Raw genomic sequence first — 22,612 nt, 5'->3', positions numbered from 1 at the left:
CCCTTGGTGTGCCGACCCTGCCAGCCCATAATATACTTTTGATGACTGGGAAAGCACATGCTGCTTCATCCACTCAGCTTTGACTGGGCACCTGTTAGTGTCTGGCCCTCTGCTCCAGTTTGAGGTACAAAGATAAGTGGAATGTACTCCTTGTCCATGAGCCTCTCACAGTTCACTAATGCAGATAGCATTGTAATAGTTGAATACCACAGAGACCATGTGGAGGGGTGAAGAAGGCAGGCCCTGGAGGCACACATACCCTGGGCTTTGCCACTTTTCCAGTTGTCCAACCTCGTAGCCTCTTAGAAATAATGATAGTAACTCACAGTATTGTGGGAATTAACTGTGGAAATGCATGAGAAGTTGCTTAGCATTGCACTGTATTTAACAAGTATTCAGGAAATGTTAGGTATTACCTAATGTGTTAAATGCAACTTATGTAATTAGGCATGGTTGTTACTTGCTTCATTTTGAATACAGTTAAGTAAACTGGTTTTAATTATAAGCAACTCATGATTGGACAACAATAAGAGTTTATAGTGAACTTGTTTGTTCGTTTGTTTTGGGTGGGGTACCAGGGATTGAACCCAGAGGTGCATAACCACTGATCCACACCCCCAGCCCTTTTTATATTTTATTTTGAGACAGGGGTCTTGCTAATTTGCTTAGAGCCTCACTAAATTGCTGCAACTGGCTTGGAATTTGCAGTCCTCCTGCCTCAGCCTCTTGGGCTGTTAGAATTACAGGCATGCACCAAAGCACCCAACTTGTTTACTCTTTTAAAATTTATTTTTGCATACCAAGGGTAGAACCTAGGACTTTGTACATGCTAGGCAAGTATTCTACCACTGAGCCACATCTGGGACTTGTTTGCTGTTGATAATAATTTGGGGGAAAATCTAACCATCTTTCTCTGGAAATGGGACTTACTGTCAATTGAAACTCTTAGTTTGCACCTGTTAGTGTCTGGCGCTCTGGGATGGCACACATCTGTCATCTAGTGATTCAGAAGACTGAGGCAGGAGCATCACAAATTAGAAGTCAGCTTGGGCAAGTTAGCAAGACCTTGTCTCAAAATAAAAATAAAGAAGAGCTGGGTACAGTGGTACACACCTGTAATCCCAGCACTCTGGGAGGCTGAGGCAGGAGGATTGCAAGTTTGAGGCTGGCCTCAGCAATTTAGCTAGGTGCTAAGAAACTTAGTGAGACCCTGTCTCAAAAGAAAGAAACAAAAAGGGTCTGGAATGTAGCTCAGTGATAGAGTGGTCCTATTCAATCCCTAGTACCATGGGGGATGGGAAGATGAGGTGGTCCTGGTCTAAAAATGGCTGAAAAGATCTAATTTATCTATCAGGAGATGGGCTGGGTTTGTGGCTCAGGGTACAGTGCTTGCCTAGCATATGTGAGGCACTGGGTTCGATTCTCAGCACCATATATAAATAAGTAAAATAAACATCCACTGACAACTCCAATATTTAAAAAAAATATTTAACTGATCTCTCAGGAGTGAGGCTAACTTTCCTAAGTACTCAACATACGTTTAACCCCTTTTATAAAAAAGAGGAAATGAACTCAGAAACTAATTGATTTAATGATATTTAATGACTTCAGCCTGCATGGTGGCACAAAACTGTAATCCCAGCTATTCAGCAGAATTCCAAGTCAAGGCCAGCCTGGAAAAATTAGTGAGATCTTGTCAATAAATAAATAAAGACTACATTAGCTCAGTGGTAGAGTACTTGCCTAGCCTTGGGTTCAATCCTCAGTACTGCAAAGGATATATACACATACACACATACAAACTTCAATGCCCTTCATAATCCACGTTTGCCTCTCAGACAAAAATAAATGTTGGCCAGATGCTCAGGGCCATAAATCTTTTTTTAAAAAATCCACCGAGTAGTCTTTCAATCAATCCGTACATATTATTGAGCACTACTATTTTACAGGCACTGTGCTGGTTCTAGGGTTACAAAGAAGGGCAAAAATCACTGACTGGCAGAGGAGACAGACATTCATCAAATATGCATTCAAATATATTAGTGAAGAGTTTAGAGCAGGACCCTGATTTAGACTGCAACATAGGTTGGTATAGGTCAGAGAAATAGCATCTAAAAATACAACTTACCCTTTAGAAAAACTGGCATTTTTATCCTTGATTTTAATACCACCAGCAAGTTCAGGATATAGAAATTTAGTCAAATCGGTTATATGATTAACTTATGGAAGATGATATATATATACATATATATATTGATATATACATACTTTTTTTTATCACCCAATCCTGTTTTTAATATTACACATGACCTTTCCATTAGTCATTCTGCCCAATATGAGCTTTCATTTCAGTGCACACTTAAAACTGCTTGTCTTGTAGGAAGGATTACAATATACCAAAGAGCATTTAAAATGGTGTTTTCATATTTCCTCGGAAATGTATTATTTCTTGCAAAACAGAGGGAGGGAAGAAAATAATTATAGAAAAATATCTTGCCATTTTAATTTTCACTAGAAAGTTTACGAAATTATTCACTCATAACTTTCAGACTTAATAAATTTGAATTTTTTAAAGGACAGTTTTCTAGCTATCATAAGTGGAATCTGCTCAAATTGTTTAGATGATTTTCAGTGATTTCCTACAGAATGACCATTTGTTTCCTTTTACATTCTTCTCAGGCAACCAGTGAATAACGTATTTATCAAAATTTACGCAAGGCCCCAGACAGCACTTCTTTCTTGCTGAGGCAGATAATTGATCAGTTCTCAAGCCAGCTGGACTGCAGAGGGTCAGGGAGACCATAGCAAGCTTGGCTATGTTGTACTGATATTTGTCACAAGAAAAGAACTCATCTACAGAATCATTTGATACAAAATAAATAAACTGCTTTACTAGAACATTATCACAGGATCAGAATGTCCTCCTTTGGTAAAAAAAGGAATGAGCCCAGTGTAGCTTTACTGTAACAGCAGGAAACCATTATCTTGTTGTTTTTGTCTTAAGGTTAAACATAGATCCAAATGTTACCAAAACTAACCACAAATATTATCATCAAATAAGCTCTCTGATCAAAGTCATTGATCATTAAATTAGCTGAAAGCCCAAGAATTTGCTACCTTTCAACAAAATTATAAGTTAGTCATGTGGATGATTTCACAATCCACCCAATGAACGAACTGAATAAGGCCAGATGAATATAAAATCACATTTATCGAACTCTTACTGTGGCACTAGTCTAGGCCGCTTAAATATACTATTTTTTTTTTAAGAGAGAGTGAGAGAGGAGAGAGAGAGAGAGAATTTTTAATATTTATTTTTTAGTTTTTGGCGGACACAACATCTTTGTTGGTATGTGGTGCTGAGGATCGAACCGGGCCGCACGCATGCCAGGTGAGCGCGCTACCGCCTGAGCCACATCCCCAGCCCCAAATATACTATTTAAATAGGCAATTTTTTTTTTTTTTTTTTGGTAATGGGGAGTGAACTCGTGGGCTCTTAACCCCTGAGTCACATCTTCAGCTCCTTTCTGGATTTTATTCAGAGAGAGAGTCTCCTTGAGTTGCTTAGGGCCTTGCTAAATTGCTGAGGCTGGCTTTGAACTTGTGATCCTCCAGCCTCGGTCTCCTAAGCCCCTGCGATTCCAGGCTCAGGTGAGCCACCTTGCCCGGCTCACTGTAAATTAGGGTTCAGTCCCACAAGACTGACCATCCTGTCGCCCCACTTCCGCTGCCGGCCAAGGTTATGACCCGGTGATTATTTACTTTTTGTCATTATCATCGCTTTTCAATTTGATCGTAATTATTGTTTTATTGATTTCCTTATTTATTGGTATGGTACTAAGGGATTGAACCCAGGGGTGCTCTACCTCTGAGCTACCCCTCCAGAGCTATTGAAAACGTTTATCTGGAGACCGGGCCTCACCTAGTTGCGGAGGCTGGCCTAGGCCTTCCGAGTCGCTGGGCCTAGGCGCCCTGGCACCTCGCTATGTCCGGGTATGAACCGCGGCCTCTCCACGGCTTCCGTGGCCGACTAGGAAAGCTGGGAGTAATCAGGGAGACAGTGTACTTACAAGATGACTGGTTTGCCACAGAGGACACAACTCGGGACCCCAACGGGAAGAGACGTTCACGGTAAGATAGTGGAGGTGGCGCGCGGCCTGCCTGGCGCCACCACCACCACCACCACCGCAGGACCTGTTCACCGACCCGGAAGTCTGGGATATTTATGGCTGCACGAAGCTGAACACGAGTCTTTCGAGTTCAAGTCACTCTCGGGTCAAGCCCTCCCCCTGAGGTGGGGGTGGGTGCGCTCCGTAGGCCGTGTTCAGGATTTATCATTTATGCAAATTAGCGCTGGACAGGTGCGTTGGACTTTGGGCAGCGAGGACAAGGTGGTGCCTAGAAAGGGGCCTGTGAGGTAGGGGAAAGGAGATAGGCTTAGTAGCTGGAAAGAACCAATGTGGGGGTGAGTTTTGGCAGCAGCAGCCATGGCACAGGGCGTGATGGGACTAGGTGACATGGCGCCAGGGAACTTGGCGCGCTGGGCCGTGCGCAGCGGTGGGGCGGGGCAGGGTGCCGTCTGCGGCTTCGGTGGGCGCGTGTGCAGCATGGGCCAAGGTACGGCAGAGCGCAGGGTTCTAACCAGGTGAGCTGGACGCGGCACCCCAGACCTGGGAGAGGGGAGCCCTCCATAGGAGGAGGAGGTGGCGCGTAGGCCCCTAAAAAACTGCACATCTCGTCGGGCTTTATCAAAGCATGGTCTCCTGATCTCTCTCCTCTCTGAAACATGTATTTTCAAAGAGATTAAAGTCTAGAAATGGCTTGGTAAAGGGAGAATTTCCATTCTCTGACTGCTAATGGCAGGCTTGAATAAGCCATTAGCCAATATTACAGCCTTCTTTAATGTAGGCTTACCAAATCCATCTTAGGGAAATAATTCAGGACCCGTAATTGCTGCATAAGCACATTATCAGCCAGGAAAACCTGTTGGAGAAGATGATTTGCTTTGTACTGACATAGAGTTCAATGCTGGTGTTGCTCAATAAGAGAATTCTGAAATGAAAAACAGGTAATTCAGCAGAACCTCCCGGACACTGCCTCTCAGTCCCATTTTCCAGGTTAGTATGATAGAATTACGTTTTTTAAAAAAAGAAATAATTGAATAGTAGTCATAGTTTTCTCTTCAGATTCTTCCAAACTTTATCTTGAATATAAACAAAATAAAAATGACTTCAACTCAAGATACCTATGACTACTACTAATATGAGTATTCTCCTGTGAATTTAAGTGTGAACTTAGCTTGTTATTGTTTTTTGCTTTGAATAAACACTCAAGAGTTATTCAGTCTAGTTGCAGGGAATTATTCTTTGGGCTTAAGATGATTTGTTCGATTTTTCCTTGTCAGAGATAAATGTATGATGAACAGAAAAAATATAGGAAACTATACTAAAAGTAGAATCTTCAAAAATAAATTTTATTCTATCAAGTGGTTTGTTATTGAACTCGGAGTTCCTTGCAAGTTCCTGGTCAGGAAATAAATCACTTGTGTTATACTTCAGTGAAGGTACATTATATTACTGGTATAGCTGCTAAGATATTTTCTGACTAGTTTCTTGAACTTGAGTGCCTGGTGACATCTTTTTTTACTTTTGAGTTACCTAAAATATTGGAACTGTAAGGAGAGTGTTGACATATTCCTATACCCATCCTTTCTATGAACCAACATACTTAACTTTAAAAAATCACTTAGGGGGCTGGGGATGTGGCTCAAGCGGTAGCGCGCTCTCCTGGCATGCGTGCGGCCCGGGTTCGATCCTCAGCACCACATACCAACAAGAATGTTGTGTCTGCCGAGAACTAGAAAATAAATATTGAAAATTCTCTCTCTCTCTCTCCTCTCTCTCTCTCTCTTTTTTTTTTTTTAAATCACTTAGGCTGGGCGCAGGCCTGTAATCCCAGTGGCTTGGGAGGCTGAGGCAGGAGGATAAGGAGTTCAAAGCTAGCCTCAGCAATTTAGCAAGACCCTGTCTGTAAATAAAATATAAAAAGGACTGGGGATGCGGCTCAGTGGTTGAATGCCCCTGGGTCCAATCCCCAGTACCAAAAAGAAAAAAAAAATTACTTTTACTTTCCTCAAATATTAGACCTTTATTTCTAGAACAAAATTAATATCAAATATGAAAGAAAGAAATTTAAAATTGTTCATTACATAATTACTGCTGTATGCCATTTGTGTCCAGAAACAATTTATAAAACAGTATGGTCACTGCCTGCAGTGGTGCAGTCCTGTGATCCCAGTAACTCTGGGGGCTGAAGGAGGAAGATCATAAATTGGAGGCCAGGCTGGACAACTGTCTTAAAATAAAAAATAAAAGGGTTAAGGATGTAGTACCCCTGCATTCAATCCCCAGTACTACAAAAAAAAAATGTATTTTGATACATGTATACACACACACATACACACACACAGTGTGTGTATGTGTGTGTGTATTATATATTGTCAGGGTCTCAGAAGTGTTTCTCGCCCTCCCAGTTCCACCACTGATTAAATAATAAGTAAATGGAAAAGATGCCATAATATAAAATAAGCTTAGAACAGACCAATATTTTACAATTGAAAGAAGATCTTTTCCTTCTTCACTCCCTTCCTCTTTCTCAAGGACAAAGAAGAGGAGAAAAGAACAAGAATGTGGACTATATGTCCAAGTATGTGTTTTCTCTTCTTTCTAATTATGCAAACTGAAATATGAAGGACTTGTTGGGAAGTGAAAGTTCTGTTTCTTCTAAAATTGGACAGCTGTTGGGCATTGCAGTGTTTATAACTTTCTCTCACAGATGTTACATTTTATGAAATATGACTCATAAGGGTGTTACTTGTATCTTTAGATGGGAAGAAATCCCTGAGGGCTCCATAATTACGTAAGTCAGCTACACTCACAACCTGAAATACTTGAAGCAAATATTTCTTGGAAAAAGAAAAGAAAAAAGAAGGGGGGGGGGATAACAAGACTTTGCTGTGCTTAAATGAAACAGAAAGACTACTAATTTCAGATTTTTTCCCCCCTATGGTAGGAATAAGGGAAAGAGTATATATTTTTGTTTGGGAGGTTTCATTTTCATTTGAAAAATGTTTTTAATTTGTGTAAGCTTTTTGTTTTGAATTTCGGTCCCTATTCTTGTTCCAAATGTGCCAAAATTTTGAAAAACCTTATTTAAGGACATTTCAAAAGAAGGCTTTGCATTTCATGTTTATTATCAGTGCTTTAATATAGGCATTTCATTAATCACCAATACTTTAAGTATATACATACATACACATATATATTACACAAACATATGTGTATGTAAATATGTACATAGTATATATAAAATATAAATACAAACATTACACACATGTGTATATATGTATATGTACACACATTCGGAACATTTCATAATGATTAGTCAGTTTTTTTATTGATATTTATTTTTTAGTTGTAGTTGGACACAATGCCTTTATTTAATTAGTTTATTTATTTTTATGTGGTGCTGAGGATCGAACCCAGGCCTTGCACGTGGTAGGTGAGCACTCTACTCCTGAGCCACAGTCCCAGCCCCCATACTCAGAGTTTTTGCAGATACTAAGTACCAGTGTTTTCTAGTGAGTATTGATTTACTCCAGACAAAATAACCAAATATGACTCCATTTTCAGAGATGTTGATACCATCAGAATAATTCACCCAAATTACAAAAAATGGTAATACTTAAAATTGTGCACATTATTTTACCATTTCATGAAACTTCTTAAACTTATTCAAACTTTCCCTGTGTAAAAAGACTCCTCCAAAACTGCATGATAACATTAAATTACAAAATTGAATTTGGAAAAATAGGGAGTTATTTTTCTGATTTTGGTATTAAGGTTTTTAAAAATCTGTTTTAAAATATAGTGAGGAGTGTATTGAGACAGGTGATGAAAAGGAGCTGCCAGTTGATGGATTCAACATTTCTGAGAATATTAAGTTACATAAAGGGAAGACTTCAAGAGCAAGGATATATTATAAATAAGAGTTCTTCTGCAAGATGAGCAGATGGGCAGTTCTTAAGTCAGTTGTATACACGAGAGGTCTTTTTGAAGAATGCTTGTTTATAGAATTTTCTGCAGAATAGAATCAGTGACCCCCGATGATTCATTTATTTTTTTACTAAAACTATATTAGAGTATCTGTGCTTTTCTAAAAGCTCATCCACACTGTAATTTAGACATCTAATTTTCAAAATGTATTCAACATTGACTACTCTATCTGCTTCCTTAAGTCCCTTTACAAGTCTCTCAGTAGAATTATGTTATTATTGTTGTTTAGTTGGCTGAGATATTCTATATTCTTCAAGACACCATTATGTTAGTTAAATATACAAATTAGTTCTCCTTCAAGTCTACTGAGTACCCCATTTTCATCAAAATTTGTGAAATTGGACACTACTTTAACATCTGGATGATAAATAGAAACTCAATGCATAACTTCCTCTAGTAAATCACTAATACCAGCCAAAAATGTGCACACTTTGTTTTTGGAGCTTATCCTAGAAATTATCATACCCTTCTTTGAGTAAAACATCAGATTTTTCTGTAATTTATAAAGTTCAGCTTTTTGGTATAGCTTGTTCAACATGAAAACTATGTGATTTAGTGTACCATTGTAACACCCAAGCATTCTTCTTTTCTACAGTAAGCATACAATCAACTTCAAAAAACATGTTGTTGTTTCTTTACTGGTAATAACCATTTCAACACTCATCTGTAACTGGCTTACAATTGTCAATGATATTATAACATGTTATGCATCTTTTTTCTTTTATATCCTGTCAAAGTCCACTGTTTAAAGTTTGGCAGCTTCTCCTCTGATAAGATCATAGATGATTTCTTCTACTCTTGTTGGTTTTTCTTGCAATCTGAACTTTTCTGAAATTTTGGCACCATTTTCACATGTACAGTAGAATTTTGATTATTCGCTTCTTGGTTATCCAATATTCATCTCCATCATTTTTTTTCTGGCCCATCTTTCTCTTTAAAATATATATGTATTAGACCAGCACCACCCCCAAACATAGCTAGAATGTACATGCTGTCCTCACTATGACTGTCCTATTAACAAGGCTGTCTTATGCCTCCTGGTCAGAAAACAAGAGGACACTATTTGTGGCTGCAAGCCTCCAGAGCATGTGATCCATGCATGTACTTTGGAGCTTGAAGACATTTTCTGAATGTCTACTCAGTGCAAAACATTGGATTGGTGCTACTTAGAGGCATAGAAAGTAATAAAAGAGCTAGGATACATTTTCTTATCATCTTTGAGTTTCTCAGTTAGCTTAGGAAAGCCTAAGGACAGAATCTAAAAATTTAGAACTAGGGCTGGGGGCATAGTTCAGAGGTAGGGTGCTTGCTTGGCATATGTACAACCCTGGGTTCAATCCCCGGCATTGAGAGGGGAAAAAAACAAAAACAAAAAAAACAGGCATAGTGGCACCCTTATGTAATTCCAGCAACTAGGGAGGCTGAGGCAGAAGGATTTTAAGTTCAAGGCTAGCCTCAGCAACTTAGTGAGGTCCTAAGCAACTTAGCAAGACCCTGTGTCAAAATAAAAAATGAAAGAAGAGTTGGGGATATGGCTCACTGATAAAGCACCCCTGGGTTCAATTCCAAGAAAGGAAGGAAGAAAGGGAAGGAGGGAGGGAGGAAGGAAGGAAGAGAAATCTCACAACTTCAAGGCTAATCTGGCAATTTAGTGAGACCTATCACAAAATAAAAAGGGCTGATGATGTAGCTCAATTGTAGAGTAGTACCACCCCACCCCCGCCAAAAAAGTTTGAAACTTAATGTCTTTTACATGTATTTTTTTATGAGCCACCTGGTTCTCAAAGTGGGAAGGTGAGTTATCCAAGTTACACAGCTAGTGACATTCAGAACCGAGTCCTGTAGTTCAGTGCTTTTTCAACACACTAGATTACTTAATATTCTTGGATTTCCGTGGGTTCAAGTGTCATGGCAAGTTAGAACTAAGGTAGAGCAGTTTGAATACACTGCACTTAACCACCCAACCTCTCTTGTCTCACCCCAGTCTGCCCTGGTTAGACAGTCTGAACTTTTGGGAGTACCCAAGGGGAAAACAAACATGGAAAGTATTCTCTTGGCTGGGTTAATTGTAAGCAAGTCCCTGAATGTGTAGAGAGAGAGAGGTGCAGAGGTTTAGAGATGGATCACAGGCCTTTGTCCAGAATAGTGTGCTGAGATAAACTAATTTTGATTTGTTTTAGTAAGAATCTGAGTCTGAAGAATGTTGGTGGAAACTTGAGATGTGATATTGGGTCATACTATTCTCCAGAGGGTGCTGTTCTGGTAATGAAACTGGTTCCTTTTAAGGACTTTGTTAGGTAGAGGACAAAATGGATTCCTCTGAACCCCACAGTGGGTTTTGATTAGTGGGCTTTGATCAGAACAAGAAACAGTTAAAAGTTTTTTTCCCTCTTTGATTTTCTTCTCTCTTATTATGTCATGTGTCTCAAGTATTAACCCAGATAGATATGCAACACTTGAAACTACCCTTGACATTAGAAAGCTAAGGAGAACTGGTGATGGTGGTGGCACATGCCTGTAATCCCAACGATTGAGGAAGCTGAGGCAGGAAGATCACAAGTTAGAGGCAGCTTAGTGAGACCCTGTCTTAAATTAAAAAATAAAAAGGCCCAGGGACTTAGGTCAGTGGCAAAGTGCACCTGAGTTCAATTTCCCTTGGGAAGGGAGACACCAAGAAGAAATCTCATTGGGGTCCCAGAGGAAAGGACAAGTCCTTAGGCAAGTACAATCCAATGGGTTCATATGAGATTTGGGTTACTAAAAGAGAACCAAAGGGCATTTGGAATTTAACCCTCTGAGGAGTAGTAGTAACGCGCAGTTGCCTGAATATCTTCACTTATTTCTCAGAATCCAGTTGCCAAGGGCTGGAAGGGAATTGGGTTAGGTTCCTGGCCTAGAAATTTGGTTCTTCTAAAGTCATCTTCAATGACTTTAACAACAGAGTCAGAAGCAGCCCCAGGAATAGAACAGATCCTGGACAATTCAGGACCTCTGACACAGTACTAACAGAGTTGTGAGAGGAGGGTCAAGTTGAAAACTGTTTTTTAAGCTAGCTCCACTGGGCCTGGAGGTAGAGGTGGGAAGTAGGGAGTAATGAAAAAGAATCTAAGAAGAGCCAGTCAGTTTCTGTTCCTTGTATCATCCTGAGCTTCCTCCTGCTAGTCATTCTCATTTGCACTGAAGAGTCGTGTTTTGTTTTGTTTCTTCATTCAGTCACAGGTGCAGTTCTAGAAAAGGAAAGTATATTTGTTTTCTAAATCCAGCATCATTCTCAGAAACTCTACTGCTTAAGCACCCTTGAAGAAGGGTTCTCATGTCTCAGATGCCTAGTGGTTAAGAACACAGGCATTTACCAGTTTGGATAAGAATTCTAACCATGCCAATTTACCAGCTGAATGGTTTTTGTAAGCACTTTAATTTTGATAATCTTCAATTTTCTAATCTGTAAACAGAATGAAGACTCAAAAATTATATTATCATAGATTCTTGCCCTTGGAGGAGGATGTTAAAAGCCCCCTTAGTGTGTGCATTAGTGCCTTCTAGCATATCCCCGCCCAGCAGCTCCCAGGCTGGGTCTGTATTTCCATGGTGCCTACCCAGCACAGTGGGTTCTGTTTAGTTTATTGGGGGATTGGTAGGCCCTTAACTTTCAATTTTGAACAAAGTAAAGTCTTGCGTTATCTTTCTTTCTCTAAAGTTTCTTTAGGTACTAAGGATTGAACACAGGGTCGTGCACATGCTAGGCAAGCCCTTTCTCCTGAGCCACACCCTCAGCCCCTAAATTCTTGCTTCTCTAAGCCAAATTTTTTCTACTATACTAAAGTTTTCTGCCTTAAAAAAATCAGAATAAATGTATTACCTTTTCAAGTATCCGAAGAAAGCTATCAAGCCTCTTAGGTCTTTCTCACTGGTTGTTTCTACCATTCCAACCAAGTCGCAATATCAAGGCCCTTCCTTCACTTTCCTGAGTCTGTCCTTTTGCACTGCTTCAGTTTTCCATTGGTCTGAAAGTCTGTTTTGCAGAATTCAGCAAAACACTCCTGATATAGCATAGTCATGAGTAAATGGAATGCCACAGTGGCTAGATTTGTTTTCATTACCATAAAATAATTAAAGATGTTTATGATAAATGTCCTTAAGCCCATCACGATAATGAATCTGGCTGCAAAATTGTCTGGTTATGAACAATAGGCATGTTTTTACAACTTGTGCTTTAGTTTATCTTTCAGTTCTATATTTTATCCCATACACCCTCCTACCCTAGGAGAAAAAAGGCCAAAATATGTTCAAGAATAATCATGTATGAATGCAAGGAAGTTCTAGAATTGTCCTTTCTCTTCCCCCTATATTTTTGCTGCTGTGTTGAAGCTGCATTCCTGTTGCCAAAAAAACAAATTTCCTTTCCACCCCCTTCATCAAGTTCACTTTGTATTGCCCTGGATGATGCACAGTATTGTTTTTGAAGGGACTTCAACCTTGATATATTCTGCAGGTTCTTCAACTATTGTTCCTTTTCCTTTAGGAGAATAGCCTTCTCTTTATTTAAGACAGGAAATATCTTGATGTAAATTAAAATAAGAATATAAGATTGCCAATTCAGTTTCCACCCTAAATTCAGTATTCCCTTTGGATTTCTATAAATGTCATTAACAATATGTGATTGAGAACCAAAACATCTTTAGTGCCAAGTAATGATGAAATAGAAATATAGTGGCACAAACCTCCATAACGTGCCCTTGCCTTCTCTGGCACATTATTTTTGTGAAAGAACTTCAGATCATGGTTAAAGATTCTAGTCTCAGACAAGTGTAGTCATTGTTGAGACTTTTTAATTTTTTTAAAACCATGAGAGGTAGCTATTTGTGAGAAGTTATATAATCTGTTAGGTACCCTTCTTCGATCCTTGCTTCCAAAATTAATTCTTCATTGACATAACATTGCCTAGAAGAGACTATGTAAAATAAAGACATTGTGACCACCTGAAACAGAATAAATATTTTAAAAAAAGAGAGATGAAAAAGGATGTTCATATGGATGAACATACCCAACAACAGAAATTAAACAATTCAGATCTCCATTACACATGCCCTACAAAAATAAAATTACAGAAGTCTAGTACATCAAAGTTTTGAAATTCAGTGCTGACTTCTTATAAAAATTATTTGCGGGCTGGGGATGTGGCTCAAGCGGTAGCGCGCTCGCCTGGCATGTGTGTGGCCCGGGTTGGATCCTCAGTACCACATACAAACAAAGATGTTGTGTCCGCCAAAAACTAAAAAATAAATATTAAAATTCTCTCTCCTCCCTCCCTCCCTCCCTCCCTCCCTCCCTCCCTCTCTCTCTCTCTCTCTCTCTCTCTCTCTCTCAGAAAAAAAAAAAATTTGCATGCATAGAAATCCCTCTCCAAGAGAAATGCTGGTTTGGAGAAACTTCTCTCTACAATGACCACGGCTTTGAAACATTACATTATTGATGGCTGTGATTTTTCCCCAGACTCTAGATAAAATTTGCAGAGAAATGAGATGAAGATGTAGACTTTATTTCTTAGTCAAAGGTGAATAAATAGCATTTTGAAAAGTGGGGAGAAGGAGCTGGGAGTATAGCTCACTTGGTAAAGTGCTTGTCTTGTAAGCCCAAGGCCCTGGGTTCAATCCTCAGCACCAAAAGAAAGAAAAGTGGGGAGAAAAATATAGAGTTCTACCTTGTCCTATTTTCTCACTTCTCTTAGCCAGATATGGTGATGGATAAACATGGTATTTTGGGGATAGATGGAGAGGTCCCCAAATCAGATGGTAGGCATATAACAAATGTGTGAACTCCATCCAGATTTTATATTTTAAAAAATGTGAATGAAACCCACAAAAATATATTTCAAAATCTCTACTTAAAATCTTCTCATCTTTTTTCTGGAAGTAACTCAATGAAATGCCACTCACTTTCTACCTTCTCCTTTGTCTTCTTCTTTGACTCCTGAACTGGTAACAATCAAGCAGGCACTGAGTTGACCACCTTTTTTTTTTTTTTTTTTTTGGTACCAGGGATGTGCTTAATCACTGAGCCACATCCCCAGCCCTTTTCATTTTATTAAATTTTGAGACAGGTCTCACTAAGTTTCTTAGGACCTCGCTGAGTTGCTGAGATTGGCTTCAAAATTGCAATACTCCTGCTTCAACCTCTTGAGCCACCAGGATTACAGGGATGTGCCACCAAACTGATCACTTTTTGAGGACATCCTTCTGGGATGATTGTAGTAGCTCTGAGTTAGGCTCTATTACTATTCCTCTTTCACAATGAGAAAAGTAAGGATTCAAAGTAGCAGGTAGTTTGTCCAAGATCCCCCAGGCTGGAAGATGCAGGATTAGGATTTGTTGGAACACTAATTTCTAGCTGGTACATTCATACAACTGGTACATAAGTAGACAATGAATTTCCAAACATGTGCTGCCATCTTTTTTTTTTTAATAATAGGGATTGAAATCAGGGGCACCTAACCACTGAGCCACATCTCCACTTCTTTTTTATATTTTATTTAGAGACAGGGTCTCACTGAGTTGCTTAGGGCCTCAGTAGTTTTCTGAGGCTGGCTTTGAATTTACGATTCTCAAGCCTCAGCCTCCCAAATTGCTGGGATTACAGGTGTTCACCACCGTGCCCAGCATGTGCTGCCATCTTTTACTCAAATTGTCCAAGCATGGGAGTTAGACATTCAGATCATCTGGCAATTTCCTTTTATGAAGAGAACCTGATCCCATCATAATGAAAATAGATGTCATTTCATTTGCACTTGATTCAGTTGTATTTTTTTTATTATTATAAAGGAAAAACTTTCTCTCAATTTCACTGCCTTTAAAAATGGAATAAAACATTTGCGTACTTAAAATGCAAGCTTTCTGTCCCAGGTAGATTTTCAGTGCCAGCTCAATAAAAATGTTATTAGGGAGGTTATACTCAGTTCAGCTAAGCTTCCCGACTCTATTCATTTACTAAATCGATTTCTTTCAAATATGTCTCCCTCTGCCGGGTGGGTGGATCATGTCTGTAATTGCAGCCACTCAGGAGACTGGGGCAAGAGGATCACAAGCTCAAGGTCAATCTGGGCAACTTAGTGAGACAATGTCTCAAAATAAAATAAAAAGAATTGGGGCCAAGCTACAATAATTGTACTCTCTTGGTTAACCAGTTTTTCTAATCTCATGTCAACTAAAAGTTTTTGTAATTAATATTTTCAGCATTTTATTTGTTTTACCGTGTCTTTGAAAGAACAAAAGATACTGCTATTTAAAAGAAATGAATATAGGGCTGGGGGTGTAGCTCAGTGGTAGAGCGCTTGCCTAGCATGTGTGAGGCACTGAGTTGGATCCTCAGCTCCACATGTAAATAAACAAATAAAATAAAGGCATGCTGTCCGACCACAACTACCAAAAATAAAAATAAAAAAAAGAAAGAAATGAATGCAAATTGTTGACTGCTTATCCTAAAAATAAATAAATAAATAAATTAAATAAAAAGGGCTAGGATGTAGCTCAATGGTAGAGCATCCCTGGGTTCCAATCCCCAGTACTACAAAAAATAAAAAGCATCCAAAATAATCAAATATGTATTCCTCATCCCCGTTCTAACTCTTTACTGTAGTAAGTCCTTCCATTTTTATATTTCAGTTGTGGAAATTGTCACCTACCTGATCACCTTACTTCTAATCAAGTTCTTTTCTAGTCTGTCTCCCAAACTACAACCAGATGATTGTTACAAAAACAGATTCAGCCATGTCACTCCCTGCTACAGATATTTTTGTTTACTTCCAACTGGCAGTGGAATAAAATACAAACCCTTAACCATGACAATCAAAGGCCTGCATCATCAAGAACACTCCCTTTTATGTTGTCTCTTTTCCAATGAAACCAAAATAATTTCTTTTTTTTTTTGTACTGGGGATTGAACTCAGAGGTGATTTACCCCTCAGCTACATCCTAATACCTTTTTGTTTTTTATTGTTTTGTATCAGGGATTTCAACCAGGGGCACTTTAACCACTGAACCTCATCCCCAGCCCTTTTTATTTTGAGATAGAGTCTCATTAAGTTGCTTAAGGCTTCACTAAATTGCTGAGGCTAGCTTTGAACTTATGATCCTCTTGCCTTAGCCTCCCAGATCACTGGATTTACAGGCATGCACCGCTGCACCTGGCTATCTTTTATTTTGGACAAGGCCTCACTGTGTTGTTTAGGTCCTTGCTGAGTTGCTGAGGCTGCCCTTGAAACTTGTGATCCTCTTGTCTCAACCTCCTGAGCTGCTGGGATTACAGGCATGCACCATTACACCCAGCTTCATTCTTCATAATACAACAAACAGTATTTTTTCCTTTGTCTTAATGCCTGGCATTAAGCAGTAAATGATATTGGAACTGCAAATAGAGAAAATGCTTCTCTGCTAAAGGATAGGCTGTGCCAGGGCTTGAGGCAGGAGGGTACAATCAGATAGTCACTGTCCTACCACCTCCCAAACAGCAGGAAGGGTATTACCATCTCATGTTCAGTTTCAAATTAAACCCCACTTTGCTCCCCTTGTAAAATATTGCTGTGCCTCAACACCTTCTAAGCAGGGATCATTCATTCAGAATGCAGCAAAATACTGTACTGGTGCCAGACATCTCGAGTACATTCTGGGGTGTGGTATGTAGTTTATTTCTAATTGTTGGCAGAAAACACTGAACAATATTCCAAATACCCTATTCACCCCCACCACAGCACACACACAAACACATGTGCTTTTAAAAATATCTTTCTTCCTTCAGAAGATAACCCTTGAAAAATAGGTTGCAGACCAAATATGTTTGCTGGATCATGGATCTGTGGTTTTCGCCAGTTTCTCTCACATGTCAATAGATTCTTTCTATTCATTCTTGTTATCCACTAAAAGGCAAAATACATGTTCCTCCAAGGACTTCTATGGTTTTAACAGGAGATACATTCTTGAGTTTTTCCCAGGGTTTGTGGGGAGCCCTGCACAGGAAATTTACATAGGCAAAGGTCAGCAGCATTTAATATTTCTCTGTCAAAGTAGGTTAAAGCCAAAGTTTCCCTAAGATTCTGTTAGGTACACATTTTTGCAATGGTCCATGAAAATTCATCTAATTCAACACTATGGAACTAAACCTCTCTGCATTCACCAAACATTCTGCCAGAAGGAATTTTGCATTTTGTCAAGGTAGATGAACAAAATGTTTTCCTCTGTAGCTGAGCCTCATCTAAAGCCACATTTAAAAGTATGATGATGCACATTTCTACCAGATGTCTTTCCCCAAAATCATCTGGATTTTATAGACTGTCACTACACTTTGTGCCAGAACTCTTGCAGTATAATTTATTTGTTCAGGAAAATGTTTTCAGCTTTACCACCTACTAAATCTGAATAAATCAGAAACCAATTTGTTTAATGCAATAAATACTGTTACACTCCAGAACTGGACAATTTGAGTATCTGGATCAACATAACTCAGGAATGTGATAATTTGGGTCCTCATACCAGCTGAATCCCTGAAGTAAACATGTCGCTTCTCATCACAGGAGTCTAAGCACTGACTTTTCAGATTCCTAAACTTGGCTCTACACCAAGCCTTTTCCACACATTTCTAATAGGCTTGGGTGGACCCACTTATATACATGTCCACAGTGCAGCTTGGCCATTATTTAAGTGACTCCTTGGAGATTTTTATGATCATGAATATATTAGCCTTTATTTCAGTCAAACTTATTTATTTGCTTTTCAGCAGCACATATGGTTTAAGACAACTACAGTAGCTATTTCCTATTTTCAGTCAGTCAGGTCTAAAAGCTTCATCCTGGCATTGTTATTATGCTCTTCCAATGAGAAAACTGATGTCTCAATAGAAAGTCACTGCCCGTCAGGACCACTTGACCTTTCCTGTTTAATGAATGACAGTGTTTACTTGAAACCCACATTCAATAACCACAGGTGGTGGCACACACTTGTAATCCCAGCTACTCAGGAGGCTGAGGCAGGAGGATCACAAGTTGGAGGCCAACCTTAGCAACTTAGAGAGACTCTATCTCAAAAAATAAAATAAAAAGGACTGGGAATGTAGCACAGAGATCGAGCACTCTTGGGTTCAATCCTGGGTACTACAAAACAAGTAAACAAAGAACAAAAATCTAGGTCTAAAGATACATATCCATTTACTATCCACTTTAATTTCTGATTACTGCCCAACACAGCTTCTTTCTATAGCCCAGACATCTCTCTAGTCTACCTCTGAGACTGCATTCATAGTTCCTATCACCACTCAAAAAATATATGTATGTGTATATATCTTTCTGTATCTCCACTTGATTAAATTGAAGAAAATTTTCCCATTTTCTTTCTGTGTATTTTTTATCCTTCTTCTCTTATTCCATCAATAATAAGCAGATATATATAACACAATGTGATTGATTATAAGATAATAACAATTTATGTTATTCTATTTTATTTTCTTGAGATGGAGGTCCCCAAACCTGGCCTGGAACTCTTGGGCTCAAGTGATGCTCCTGCTTCAGCCTACTGAGCAGCTGAGACTATGGGCCTATACTACTGTGCATGGCCCAATACCAATTTTTTCTTTTTGGTACCAATGTTGACTCCAGGGGTGCTTAACCACCAAGCCACATTCCCAGCTCCTTTTTTTGGGTCCTGGAGATTGAACTCAGGAGCATTCCACTACTGAGCCACATCCCCAGCCCTGTTTTGTATTTTATTTAGAGATAGGGTCTCGCTGAGTTGCTTAGCGCCTTGCTTTTGCTGAGGCTGGCTTTAAATTCGCTATCCTCCTGCCTCAGCCTCCCTGGCCACTGGCATTACAGGCATACACCACTGCACCTGGCACATTCCCAGCTCTTCTAAATTTTTATTTTTAGTCAGATCTCACTAAGTTGCTTTGGTTGGCCTCAAACTTGTGATCCTTCTGCATCAGCCTTCCAAGCCACTGGTATTACGGGTGTGCACCAACATGCCCTGCTTGATACCAATTTTTTTGAGGAGGAGTTACCAGGGATTGAACTCAATGGCACTTGACCACTAAGCCACATTCTCAGCCCTATGTTGGATTTTATTTAGAGAGAGGGTCTCACTGAGTTGCTTAGTGTGTTGTAGTTGCTGAGGCTGGCTTTGAACTCTCCATCCTCCTGCCTCAACCTCCCAAACTGCTGGGATTACAGGCTTGCACCACCACGCCCACTGTGCCTGGTCCCTATACCAACACCAATTTTTTGTTTTGATTTTAGTTCATTTGAGTTCTTCCTTTTTTGGGAAGTGGAGAGTGCTTAAGATTAAATCCAGGGCTGGAGATGTGGCTCAAGCGGTAGTGCGCTCGCCTGGCATGCGCAGAGAGCTGGGTTCGATCCTCAACACCACATAAAAATAAAAAATAAAAAGATATTGTGTCCACCTAACAAAAACTAAAAAATAAATATAAAAAAAAAAGATTGAATCCAGGGGCCTTATACATGCTAGGTGAGCACTTTGCCACTGAGCTATACCCACAGTTCCTAGTTTGTTTGTTTGTTTTTTGGAACTAGGGATCAAACCCAGGGCCTCACACATGCTAGGCAAGTGCTCTACTACTGAACTATACATCCAGTTCCCTAGTTTTAATAGTTTAAAAACATCTCCATAGGCCCTTAAATTTGGCAGAAATGCACAAGGTAAGTCTTTCTTTGTGAACCACATTTTTTACTTTAAGGTTGCAAATGTTATTTTGAGATTGCATTATCACACACTTCATTTGCATTCCCTCATATATACAAGATCTTAAATATTTTTTTTTAACGGTACTGAGGATGGAACCCAAGGCCTCAGACATGCTAGTCAAGTGCTCGACCATTGAGCTACCTCCACAACCCTCTTAGTTTTTAAAATTTTATCTATCTATCTATCTATTTATCTATTTATTTATTTAGTGATTCTGGGGATTAAACCCAGAGCCTTGTGCATGCAAAGCAGGCACTCTATTAATTGAGCTATATCCCCAGTCCCCTCTTAGTTTTGTTTTTGTTTTTTTTTAACAGTTTTTTTTCCCTTAATGTTTATAAAGTACAGTGTTAAAGATTATAAATTCAATTGTTGGGCTGGGGATGTGGCTCAAGCTGTAGCGCACGCCTGGCATGCAAGCGGCCCGGGTTTGATCCTCAGCACCACGTACAAAGATGTTGTGTCTGCCGAAAACTAAAAAGTAAATATTAAAAATTCTCTCTCTCTCTCACTCTAAGAGATAACATAAATTATCAAAAGAAGCTAAAATTGGAATATTTTTTGTGAAATTTACCAATGTTTAAATCAGAGCACCTTTTCAGCCAAATTAAATACACAGACCACGAGTTTGCAATCTCTATAAAGCACAGTTGCTTGGTAGTCAGTCGGATGAATCATAATAGGCTGAGCCAGGACTCCAAGATGAGAGTACCCACTTGGAAAGAGCAGATACAGCTGCAAGAAATAGAAGAAAGAAGTTCAGGCTGAGATTAATATAATAAGGGTTTCTTAACCTTGGTTCATTGACATTTGCGTCAGAGAATTATTTGTCGTCACTAGCTGCCCCTTATAGGATATTTTGGAGCACCCCCGCCCCTACCCACTCTTTGACAGTAGCATATCCCCACCCATTCTCCCTTGTGGCAATCAACAGTGTTTCTAGACATTACCAGATATCCCCCTGCAAAGCAAAATTGCACTGGATTGAGAACCACAGGTGCAGATTTGGAAGCCATAAAGCATGAAAATTAGTATCTAGGAAATGGGGTAGCATGTGAATGTTCTAACAGGGTGCAGGGGGCACAGAAGCTTGGAGCCTGGGAGGCAGCAAACTAGCAGAGGCAAGAAATGTGATAACAGAGGTCAAGGTTCTCCAGAGGACTGGCAGTCCAAAACTGGAACCTAGGAATAAGGAGCAGCAATAAGACAATAACCCAGTTGCCAAATTAGAGGATAAAGAAGTGGGAGCATGGGTCAAGATGTCTGCCAAGTTAGTTACACTCTGAACAGGGAACATGGCTGAGTTCAAGTCTGGGACAAAGCACAGCTTATAGGTAGGAACTGGAAGACCCAAGCTGTGGGAATCTGAGCAATACAATGAGGCAGGGACAGTCATCTAACCAGTGATGACAGGAAGCAGGATGACGGATATGCATGGGGGCTTGTTATTCCCTCTCAAGGACCAGGAAGGTTGTCACAGCTGCAGAGAACAATTCTGGTCCTGGATGCTGGTTCATTATTATATTTCTACATTATTATATATTTAATTAATGTCCTTTATGTTATTGTAGTAATAGAAACCCAGGAAAGTGAGGGATTTGTCCATGACATTTTTTCCCTGAGGCAGGGGTAAGAATTGTCCCATTTCTCATAGCCAGTCTGCACTACCAATTGAGAAAAGGTTGAAGTGAGAATCTCTGGAAAGACCTCTGAGTAGCACCAAGTCTTGCAATTATCTCCTGGGAGCAAGAACTGAGCATTTATTGTTCTGTATGGGAAAAGTCCAATTTGAGAGTTTTAATGTATAGTTTTCTTCATCACTGTTGAAAATCTCAAAGTCTGCCCTTTGTGTCTCAAATTGGCAGCTGGGATGAATGTGGCCCAGAGCTGTTTTGTTTTAAATCCATAGTTTAAAAGTTAGAAACCTTTCACATTAAAAAACATAAGCCAGGCATTGTGGTGCATACCTATAATCCCCGAGACTCCTGAGGGATTAGGCAGGAGGATTGTAAATTTGGGCTGTGTAGCGAGTCCTTGTCTCAAAATCAAAAAATAAAAAGGGGCTGGGGATGTAGCTCAGTGGTAAAATGCTTGCCTAGCATTTGAGAAAGCTCTGGATTAACCCCCAGTTCCAGGAAAAAAAAAATGTAACCTATTTCTATCTATCTTCAAAATAAATGTAGACTCCAGTAATTTCTTACCACCCTTACTGTTACCACTCTAGTCTAAGTCACTGTTATCTCTAGCCAGGATTCTACAATAATTTTCTAACTGATCTCCTGATTTCTATGCTTTCTACACCACACATAATAGTCTCTTGTTTTTGTTTTTTGTTTTTGTTTTTGTTGTAAATGGACACAATACCTTTGTTTTATTTACTGAGAACCAAACCCAGTGACTCACACGTGTTAGGCAAGTGCTCTAACACTGAATCCCATAAAAGTCTCTTCTAAACATAGCAGAAACAGGCATCTTTCTATAATACAAATCAGATTTATCTTTCTGCTCAAAATCCTCCAACAAACTACAAGTATTTACATGATCTCGCCTCTCACATCCTGTTGAACTGTTTTCCTTCTGTTTGTCCTTTGCTCATTTTTTTCTCACCTCATTCTAGATGTACTGACATCCTTCTGTTTCTGGAAAACATTAGATACCCTTCTGTTGGAGGGATGGCGGTTCCCTTTGCCCAGAACACTGTTGAAGCCTTTGCACTTCTCTTTTCAACAGTCCTACTCAGTCTACCTTATTGAAAAT

At 39.5% G+C, this 22,612-nt stretch overlaps 1 protein-coding gene and 1 pseudogene across 4 annotated transcripts in view; one reads left to right on the top strand and one right to left on the bottom strand.

Annotated features, from left to right (window-relative positions):
- The window catches only part of Cmklr2 (chemerin chemokine-like receptor 2), a 38,896-nt gene that overhangs the window by 9,776 nt on the left and 6,508 nt on the right, over positions 1-22,612 (top strand). The window lies entirely within an intron of this gene.
- LOC113186961 (cytosolic 5'-nucleotidase 3A pseudogene) lies at positions 8,127-8,981 on the bottom strand (annotated as a pseudogene).

The sequence above is a fragment of the Urocitellus parryii genome, chromosome 1 (assembly GCF_045843805.1).
Source record: "Urocitellus parryii isolate mUroPar1 chromosome 1, mUroPar1.hap1, whole genome shotgun sequence".
In the NCBI taxonomy this organism is placed as follows: domain Eukaryota; kingdom Metazoa; phylum Chordata; class Mammalia; order Rodentia; family Sciuridae; genus Urocitellus; species Urocitellus parryii.
This window is presented reverse-complemented; position numbering and strand designations above follow the sequence as displayed.